The sequence below is a fragment of the Halyomorpha halys genome, unplaced genomic scaffold, assembly GCF_000696795.3.
Source record: "Halyomorpha halys isolate HHAL.00 unplaced genomic scaffold, Hhal_1.1 Scaffold1471.1, whole genome shotgun sequence".
Taxonomy (NCBI): domain Eukaryota; kingdom Metazoa; phylum Arthropoda; class Insecta; order Hemiptera; family Pentatomidae; genus Halyomorpha; species Halyomorpha halys.
This window is the reverse complement of record NW_027104806.1, coordinates 68,285-79,340: the sequence shown is the minus strand read 5'-3', so window position 1 is coordinate 79,340 and position 11,056 is coordinate 68,285. Positions and strand designations below refer to the sequence as shown.

The following is an 11,056-nucleotide window of genomic DNA, read 5'->3' as shown; positions in this document are numbered from 1 at the left end:
AGTACAATAAGTTTTTTTTTTTTTTTTAAATTATCTCTAAAACATTAAAATGTTAAATTTTATTTTTTAGTTATAAAATCACTGAAAAAAACTGATCTTATTGAAAAAAGAAACCGGATGGAAATAATATTCCACAATTAAAAATATTTTTTAATATTGTGACAGAGGTGAAGATGAAAATGGCCAATAGAAAAGACCGAAACGTTACAGAAGTGTTAAATGAGTATGAATAGAAAAAAAATTTTGACAGGGTTTATAATTAAAATGATTAATATTTAATAGTAAAACTTAATTGATACCCAATCATAGAAATATCATCTTTCAGTTTATAATAGAAGCACGTTTGTCGTAGACGTTATGAGTTTGTTGCTAAGAGAGAAATTAATTCCTCATTATAATCACTTATTAAAGTAAGATAATCGAGAGATGACTAAGACATTACACGTCGTTTATAATTAACTTTGTATCTTAATAAGAGAAGGCTATTAGAGGTAATAAAAAACGACAGTCATCGATTATTAAGGAAATCTAATCGTTATTCCTTATCGATTCAGCTTATTAATATTTATTAAGGCACTTAAATTTTATAATAATTGGATTCAATATTACAATATCGTATATTATTGATTTATCTTTATGTTTGTATTTCAAAAAAGAAAATACCGTTTTCAGTACATTTTATATTAATTTTATTATTTATAAATAATTGATTTAAATATTCGAAAATACTTTTGAATCATGCTTAAAAAAAGTTTAATTAAGTAAATTTTGAAGTTTTTAGTAATTTTTTTCTTAGAATTTTAGTAATTATTTTCTGTTTTATTAATTAAAACATATTTTCAATTAAGTGAGAAGAGTACTTTAAAAAGAAATTCCTTCCACAAAAAAAGTTATTTTTGATCAAAACTTTCAAATTTGTTGAAAGACGTATTTAATTTCAAAGTAATAACTTTTTATCTTCTGTCCATAAGACAGAATTTGAGCTGTTAATTCTGAAAAAGAAGTTATGAAAAAAATTTTGTTTGTTTGTTTTGTTTTTTTCATTTATTTTAAAATAAAATCTCTTGATAACCAATGAAGTGGAAGCTATTAAATCTCATTGTAAATCTACAAACTACAGCCAAATGTAATTTCTTAAAATCTATATGGAGATAATCAAATTAATGTCATTGAGTAAGTTGGTCTGTAATGCCTGTACAATTTTTTTGGGAGAGATGTTCGACTGTCATTCTCGTTTTTCTTCATTTTTAATCGCAAAAAACAATCAAGTCAAATGTTATGTACATTAAGACCAAGGTATAGCCATTGGAGATATCATCTTATTAATGCTTAATGGTTTCAAACGCTAATTAAGTGTAATAAAAGGATTTTAAAACCCGTTTGCATGGTTACAGTTTATAGTGACATTCGCAGTCCCTGTCGGAAATTGGGAATCTAAGACACTGTGGTAAACGACAGACACTTTTCACCAGGTATACGAACCTTATTAATGGAACAACGATGTTAGGTAAACAATAAAACCCATAATCACTATTTAAACCTATTTTTTCGTGGAAAATAAAAATTTTTTGAAAACAGAAAACATAAGAAAGAATATTATTATGTAAAATAAAATAAAAAAGTTTGATATTGTCGCTACCAAATAACAATTAAAAATAGTTTTAAAAAAGGTCAAAACGTCATAAGAAGTGAAATTTGTTTGTACCATATGTTTTATTTATACACGTAGACCTTGAGGGACCTCTAAAAAAAAAAATGTTTGTTTCCGTAGTGAAAATTAAAAGGTCTTCACTATATTTTTTGTATCAAGGAATCTCAAAATAATATTTTCTTTATTATCATCTAAAAATTCCCTTTAAGAATAGTTAGCTTATTTTCAAGGCGTTTAGATTTGTTTAGGGTTTATAAAACATTTCTTGATGGTTGTTTTTTATTTATTGCATGCACTGTAATTTCGATGCTAGGTACTTACCCACTGAAGGTGCGTGTGGCTTGCTCCTGCGGCATTTACATAATTAAATAGTTTTTAATGGCTGTCATGTGTGTATTACGTAACACAGAAGGCTGTCGCCGAACGCCCCCCCCCCCTCGACAAGTACCCGAGAGACCTGAGGAGGCTCAGGGCCTTTTAGTATCCTCCTCAGTACAGTCATCTCTTATCCCGTTTATTGGGTGTTCAGTTTAGTGGTGGTCCCATCGGGAGACCGCTAGCCAAGGTGGATGAATACTTAACATGGCGGTCTGCCCAGGTCCCCCGCCTTCTGTATCTTTGATGATGTTTGCTGCCCGTTGTTTTTCTTCCGACGGTGTGTATGTGGCTCTGGGTACGTCTTTGGGTCATTGCTTATTCAAACGGGGCACGTCACAAGGCCATGCCTTGATCCAATATAGCCCTGGACCTCTTTAAATAATGGACGTTCACGTCAGTCCGGGAAAATAACGTCCGGCACATTTGGCTCCTCGGGCCGATGTGTCAGGAAGTTAAGAATGTCATCCATATTCTCGGCAGGTATCGAATGCCCTTAGACTTTGAGAAATAAGCTCTCAGTTAGCTATTGCTACAATTCATCGTATTTATTCGTTTTAGGTGAATAAGATATGAGAATGTGAAAGTTTTTAACATCTTTAACCCAAAATTAATATTAATGGAATGGCGAATTTAGGAGCTGCCAAGTCTATGAGTTTCGTAAGAGACGAAAAAGCTTGAGTTATATGAAGTGTTAGATATTCATTTGACTAAAACCAGCTGCTAACTACAGGGTACATTGAAGGGAGATAGTCCAATTGGTTGAGGATCAGCTCTGACGAAGCCTTTCTCTTTAACATTTAATAATCTTTTCCTTTAAAGTATAAATAAACCATGCGATTCTTATTCTAATAATGCCAACCAAAGTAATATCTAAAGATTTTTAGTGAGTCAATATAGGCATAAAAACCACGGTCGTTCGCTTCATTTATTTTTAATAACTCACCAATGTTCATACTACTTCGTTCGATAGGGAGCGTGGTAGCTCATTGAGTGAGGCGCTGATTATACAAACGTAAATTTATATTATAATAAAAAAAATACGACATTTTAAGTAGTGTGCATAATTGTGCGTAGAGGTTTGAAGAATTAAAATATTGTATATATTTGTTATTTATTGTTTTTTATTTCACCAGTACATTTGATCTAATTATTATCAGTTGTTCATCAATAAAACACAATAACTCAAAAGAGGGAAAGTCCTTATTACGGCCTCAGAAGGGCAGGTAATGTATAGGCTCATTACGAAGAAGGCAAATACGGCTTTCTCTGGACAATACGGGCGAGGGGCTGCCTTTGTTTAAATACATAAATAAAGTAAATAGGTTTTAGGAGGGGGGAGGGAGAAGAGGAGGGGGGAGGGTAAGGGGCGGGTAATTAGTAGGCTTGTTAGCGAGCTCTAGCGGCTCTTTAGAAAGGCTTCATTAAACTCAGCTGTTTAATTTGGAGTTTAGAACCCGGTAGCCCCGGGCGGGAGCTTCAGAGAGCTATTGTTTTTCTTGCTCCTGCCTTTGAAGTGACCTGAACCCTCCCCTCTACCCTACCTGCAAAAACAGGGCTTATTCATTATAAGCTGACCGATTAGGAACCTTTGTTGACAACGAGAACTGAGGCTAGGGTTAATCTAATATTTACCTTGGTCAAATACCGGCAGGCCAGCTTCTTTTCCGACAAAGCACCACCGCTGCCCCAATATCGGCGGCGGGATGTTTAACCTGCCCATCGTTTTCCGCTCGGTGGCCTCGCCCAATAAACATCTCTCGGTTAAATTAATTTCCCTATATTCCTTCTCTTTCTAATTCTTCTTTCCTCGGTAGACTACAAATTAACAATGGTAATAAAGAATTATATTTTACAAATTAAACTTATACCTCTATACATTTTCAAAATATCATTTAATCTTTTTGTTAACGTTATTATAGTCTTAAAAAAATAAGATTTTCAAGATAATTTTTTCTTCGTCGGTTTCTTCTGATAAGTCCTTCTTAGCTAATAAGACTGTATTCAATGATTTTTTTTTCAATTATTATTTTCTAGTAGTAACACAGTCTGTAATAATATTTTATAACCAATATTTTAGCAGTTTACACTCGTTTTTCACAAATTGAGATAAAGAATTAATTAATAAAATCATTAATTTGAACAACTTTATAAATTTATAAACAAGATAACAATAAACATTTGAGTATTTGAGCATGCCATTTAATAGAAAGTAATAGCAAAAAGAAAAATTCTAAAAAACCTACAATTATTTTTTATCCGGATGTTGCGCCACTGCCACATCCAGCGACACAAAACTTTAAATGTCCGTGGATCAATGATATTTCAGTGACTTTAGTAAAGTATCTTTTATATTATATTGATCGACATCCTAGTCAATGGCATGACGACCATAGTACTTAGAAAGAAACAGATTCGATTTTGTTATATTTAATTTTCCTTTAATTTTTTTTCATATCGATTATTGTGAAGGAATTTTAAGCTCTTCGAAGTATTTTTTTATTTTTCTTGAAATTTTAATGTATTTTGTTTCATGACCAGAATACAAAAAAAATCCCATAAGTCAGGTAGATATAGCGCATAAGTCTGAGGCCATTGCGAACTTAACATTATCATCCATCATTTCGTATCCAAATAGCGTATTGATTTCTCTGGATACCTCACCAGCAATTATTCATAATGATTCCAAAGAATCGTTTTTTACAGCAGTATTATCATTAAAAGAATCAGTTCGACTCTCATTTAACTAATTATGCAACTGTTCATTTAATTGTACTACTCATTGCTCAAATTGTATCTACTAAAGTACAAATTAAACACAATTTTTTACGATCTACTTTTTTATATTCTATCTTATATGTGAAAAATAAAATTACACAGTAATCACTAAAACATTTTTTTATTTAATATAGAGTTGTATATTTATTATATAAGTGATTTATGGAATTTTAGCTTGATGTATTAAATACGAAATAGTTGTAACGCTTAAAATAGTAAAATAAATAATTATTCCTTTTGGAGAAAAAAGTTTTAGAAACTAGTTTTATTTTTAAACTGACCCGCTTAACGAGAGTTTGACTGATGGAGAAGGCGACTAAGGGATTAGATGGGTTATACAATATATCACCGAATGGTGAGCCCTGCGGGACACGGTCAGCAACCATTGGTAATTGGGAATTACCAATGCTAGGTCTCTGTGTACGGGCCAATTTATTGCAGCTGGATTAGTCTCTGCTTCTGTAATTAGAATTAATTCTCGTGTTAACCGTAATGAGGACGCTACTGTCACTGCTCCCTCTTCCCCAACCCTTATAAAACGGAATCACTAAAATTCCTTGACTTAGCTTTGTATACACATAATTGTATAAAACTTTATGTTTAATTTAAAAAGTTAAAATTAGATAAATAAATAATTAATTAAAAACGATATATGAGATTAGATTACTACTGTACGTGTACTTATCAAACATCTACACCTAATTTTGCAATTTTTAAAGCACTGTCAGTCAGATTAATTATATATTTTATATTGATTAAAATTTTTTTTTTTTTTTTGCCACGTTGGAATCTTCTGAAAAAAGACTTAATGATCCGAGCCAAGAGTTAATAAAACAATTAATAACGATATTAAATAGATCCTAGAATACAATTTTTCAAATGAAAGTGTTTTTTTCAGAAATCAAATACGAAAATAATGATTATTGAACCACATGATAGTGAACTAGCTGCAAATTGTGTGCTAATAGACATCTAATGATTTATGATATAAAGTTTTTAAAAACCCATATTTACCTCCAAATATTGAAAAATTGACATTTTATGAATTGGTTTTGCCAAATAGTGGAAACTGCATCTCTGAAGAAAAGAAATTTCGAAAATGTAGAAGAAAAAGTTTAGTTTTTGAAAAACTATATCTCTGGCATTATTAGAGATACATTTGTGTACTGGTACTCAAATGGAAGCTAGTTAAGAGGTCTATGAAGTAGTAATTAATAATTATCGACCACAATTTAGTCGTTTTCTTACTTAAAAACGCAATTTTTTTATAATATTATTATCCAAAAATCAATAAATCGCTATTTTTTAATGCATGCACATTTTTAAGGCTTTTTTTATTCCAAATGATATGCATTTTCATAATTCACATTCAAACCAAATAAAATGTATACCCTTTTTTGAATTTGGTTGTAGGAAACGTTCTATAGCACAGGGACTAGGCTGCCTCCTTGGACTGACTATTACCCCTTACATCTCAAAACTGTTCGGCCACTGCAATAAAAAAATGAAGCTGGTGAGGACCAAATCTGACGGACTTAACCCCATGTTGACAGATTAACTTTCTAAGAGCCTACAATTTATTAAATGTGTCAATAGCTTTGTTTGTCGTCAGTTCATTTCTGTGATTATTTTATTAGAAACAGCTGGCGTTATTGAAACTTCAGATTTCGATCTAAGCCTTATTTAGTAATTAATTTAATAAAGGCATGGGATTTAGCTCTCTAATTAATAAAGTTGACATGAAGCAGTTTTATGGTTTCCACCATTTAAGTAAAAGCGATATAATATTTATTTCGGCGCTTTACTAATTAATTAGTCCACTATTAATCTGAGTCCTCAGCCCAATTTATGGAGATGTTTACCTGATATCCTCCTTGGCAGCGCAGAGACAGCTAGAGTACGTTACCGATATTTGTTTACAGCACATGGTATAAGTTGCGCGGGGGCGGGTAGGGCAGTAATCGGCCTAATGGGTCCCTGCTAATTACCCCTTCCCCCACTTTCCCTCTCCCAGGAACACACACACACTCGACGGGGGCCGTAAAACAGAGTGCCCCATCAACTCCCTCACAACTCGCAGATTTTCATATTAGCCTGAGAGCTTTCACTGGCCCGATCCTAAATGGTTCCCGGCTTTTCCTCCAACTGGATTCCGTTAATTTCTCAAGTTAGCCCTGGTTCCAATCCATCTATTGAGTTATTTCCACTCCTGATTCTTGGCCTTTTTCCCTGCTAATGATCGAAATGGATTTTTTTGTTCTTTTGGTGACTTTTACCCGCACTTTTTAGTATTTACGGAATACTGATATTTCCCGCATAAATCAATGAAGACGCTACCTGCTTCCTGTTTTCAATTCCAATTTAATATTAAAATTAACAGTAACGTTTAATATAATTATTGTTATGCTATATAGATTATATATGTATTTTTATAGCATTGCATATTTTTCTTTTTCATATATGCCATTACTACATTGTTAATTTTGGTGCGTGATTTATTTTTTTTATTGATTTATAAAAGCACTTCCATCACAGTACATACAAAATATGCTAATGTATGCCAAATCCGTATATTGAAAGAACAATAGTTCAAGAAACATTCTTACATAGGTTTAAATCGTCTGAGCTAAGTAATTAACGAATAATGCCCATTCCTCATTACATTGTTGATTACAATTAGGTTTAATTTAAGTTTAATTAATAATTTCAGTTAAATTTAAACTAGAGAGTTTTTGCATTTATAAATGAACTATGTTTATTTGTAATATATAAATAGTAGATTACTGTAACACCACCAAAATAATCGATTTCTAATTCCTTTTTTATTTGATGTGCATCTGTTACGTTATGCAACAGGCATGAAGGTATTACCTTCGTAGTACATAAATATTAATTTATAATACATGTAATGTAAGAAATGTACTGAAAAGAAACACTCTTGAAAAGGTTATAATCATATAAACTAGACTATTTATTAAAATGGCGTAGTCATTGGGTTCTTAAATGGTAATACCAACGAATTTAATTATTTTAATTATACGACAAACGCCTCTTTCAACAAACTTGAGTTATTGAGGTATGGCAATATTATAAATATATTATCAAACCTAAATATTATTGTTAGAGATATTAGTGTGTAAGTCTAATGATTTATTTGTTATATTTGGTAATTTGAGATGAAGTGATCGGAATACTCCTTGAAATGTTACGATCCAGTGAGATAGATTTTCTCTCAGTAAAAAATAGGGAACTAAAAAAATATTTGTTTTCACTTTTTATAAATTAAATAAAAATCTAATATTGCCTTGATATCAAAAAGTAAGAACAAATTTTCCCCATATATTTTCTTTTTTCTATCCTTGTCAGTGAAGTGACTATATTGTTTTTGATTGTAAATAATATTATGTATACCTATAATTCTGATTATGGCTTCTTAAATGTGCTATAAAAAAAAAAAAAATAGTAAATTATAAAAGCTCACAGTATCCCTGAAACATCCAAGAAAAGAAAATATATGGATTAATAGTTCTTAATTTTTGATCTCTAGGCAATATTAGATTTAGAAAAACAAGGAAATGATTGCCTTTATAGTATGATATATATTTTATTATACTCTTTTCCTTTATTCATTAATCTATCTATCTATATATATATATTTTTTTTGTTGTAGATCCGCAGGGCTGGGGATGGGGAGACGAGAGTTACTCCGGCGGCCTCCTCAAGATCGCCCCTTGCTACCACCAGCCTCGCTGAGCGCCACCAGTGCAATACACACTCCTTCCTCTTGTACATACACGCTGTATATATCTTCTTCAGTTGTATAGACCCCACCCACCCATCCCTCGACCTGTCTTATCGTCGAATGTGTAAATACCTGTCTATATAGTGATTCTACATATGATTAATATATAACCTATATTGTATCGTTTTATCTATTATTTTTGTTTGTTTGTTTTCTGTTACGTTTTTATTACTTGAATTCTGACGTGATCCCGTCCTTATATTTTGTGTGTATATGTTATTTTTGTGGGATGTGTGTCTTTTCGTCAAAAAAGAAAAAAAAAATGATGTTTAGGGATAATTTTGTTCTTGATTGCTCTCCAAAACTGATTTGCTCTTTTTTTGATTGTATATATTTATAATTTCTTATTGATCATTTGTTTATTATTTGAATATAGTATCTTCAGTTCTGTATATAAATAACAATCAAAGATTATATTAATTTTGTTATATAAAAAAATAAAATAAATAACTATTTTTGGCAGGTTCTTAATGTTATAATTAAGGTGCTGTATCATCAAGTTCATGCCAGAAAAACAGCAAAATATTTTAAAAATACTAATAAACATTTGAATAATATTTAATGAAAAAATATAAGTATATTTATAAATCAAGAGAGGTATTTACTTTCATTCGCCATTTAATATTCTAATTTATTTATATGGGTATTATTTATCTGAAAAGCATCATAACCCTGTGATATATCCATTTAATTCCGTTTTAGGAATCGTCAAGCAATTTTACTTCAGGATTTGAGATAAGAGTATCACATTATTAATTATTACAAAATTGATATTATTGTTGATATTTTATTCATAAATATCCGTATAAAAGAAAGAATAGTACATTTTTCATTGCATAAAATGCTGCTATATTTCTTTTTTTGTTACATTAAATAAAATTTTAATTTATTTTAATTGAAATAATGTTTCCTTTATCACGTCTTGGAGGAACGAAACGAACGGCAAGAGATATAACATGGGGCGGAGGGTACCATATCATCTATGGGCTTTGTTGAAGGCAGGTTATTGTTTGTCATGTCCCGCTGTCTAATTATGTTTATATTTGTCAATCTAATTGACGGTAAACACGGCTTTATTGGCGGTAGGCATTAGCTCTTATAAAGGATAAATTATATTACATCTATTTGTTAACGATTCGGCAACGTTGCGAATTGTGCATGACCAATATGGTTTCGACAATAATGCGGCTTTCTATTTATTAAATAAGGCGAACAGTTGCTCATTGAAAATAGTTTAATTATTCGCCAAAAAGCGACTTGTTAATAGAGAGAGCATACTCATGGGCCATTTGAAGTGGTGCCATGATTCTTATCAGTTTTGGGGAGATGATTTGTTTTTAATATTTTAAAGAGTTTTTGATTGTAATGACGAAAAAGGCGACATCCCCGTGCACATGTGATACCCGCAAGAGCAATATCCATTTACCTTTACAAAAAATGTGAATAAGAAAAAAAAATTAAAAACAAAAAAAAAATTATTATTGTAACAAAATTGCTCAAATTTGGATCACACCCTGCCCAATGTAATCGCAATAAATCTATTTGTACAACGTAGATGATAACCCTTGTTGTAAATTGATGTATATTTGTTTTAACTCATATAATTATTACATTTATTGTTAACGCGATATATGTTAACCGTTATTGTTAAGTCTACCACCGCATTTGTGATTGTCCTTGTTATTGAGATCTTTAGGTATCAGTTGTTTCTTCTCCATTCATCTTTGTCAGTATTCCTACCATTTTCAGTAGCTCTCTCTCTGTCAACATTTCAATACACCTTTCTGACATAAAACACATTCCTACTCTTTCAATATTAAGATTTTACTGATTATGGAAGCACTTTTTTTGTTTTGTTTTTTTAGGAATCTCTGATCTTTTTACGAATGTTTTAGAGTAAATTGATATAAACTTAACAATATTGTAATATTAAAAGTTAAAGAAATGTTGTTATCCTTTGATTGTTTTAGACCGTAACAGTCAGTATATTAAGGGAATTAAAACTTCTTCTCTAATGTTTAAGGTGTCACACTTCTGAAAATAAAGTTTTACATTTCAAATAATAAAGATCTATTTTAAATATCGAAATGTTTTTGACCGATATAAAGAAAATAATATACAACAAAACTTTCATTATTTATGTATTCGTAATATGATTGTTGTATAATTGTATGTCAATATTATTAAGAACATCGACACTCCATCTGTAACATGTAGAACTTCTATTAAAATTCTTACCAAATTCACTGATTTAATTTTGTTCATACCTTTTACAATCCTTTCCATTTTAATACTTTAAAATAGTTTGGTAATAAATTCTAAAAAAAATTATAAAAGTCCATCCATTACCATTTTTCTAAATGAGACCAAAAAAATTATAAAAATGAGAGCTAACACTGTAATAAAAATATTAAAGTGGTTATTTCTAACAAATTAAATCATCCTTAACA

General features: G+C 30.7%; 1 protein-coding gene across 1 annotated transcript in view; it reads left to right on the top strand.

Annotated features, from left to right (window-relative positions):
* The window catches only part of LOC106689799 (LIM domain transcription factor LMO4), a gene marked incomplete in the record, with an annotated part of 204,057 nt that extends 193,205 nt beyond the window's left edge, over positions 1–10,852 (top strand). The window contains 1 exon segment of the mRNA XM_067045436.1: positions 8,475–10,852.
* Positions 10,853–11,056: the final 204 nt, after the last annotated feature.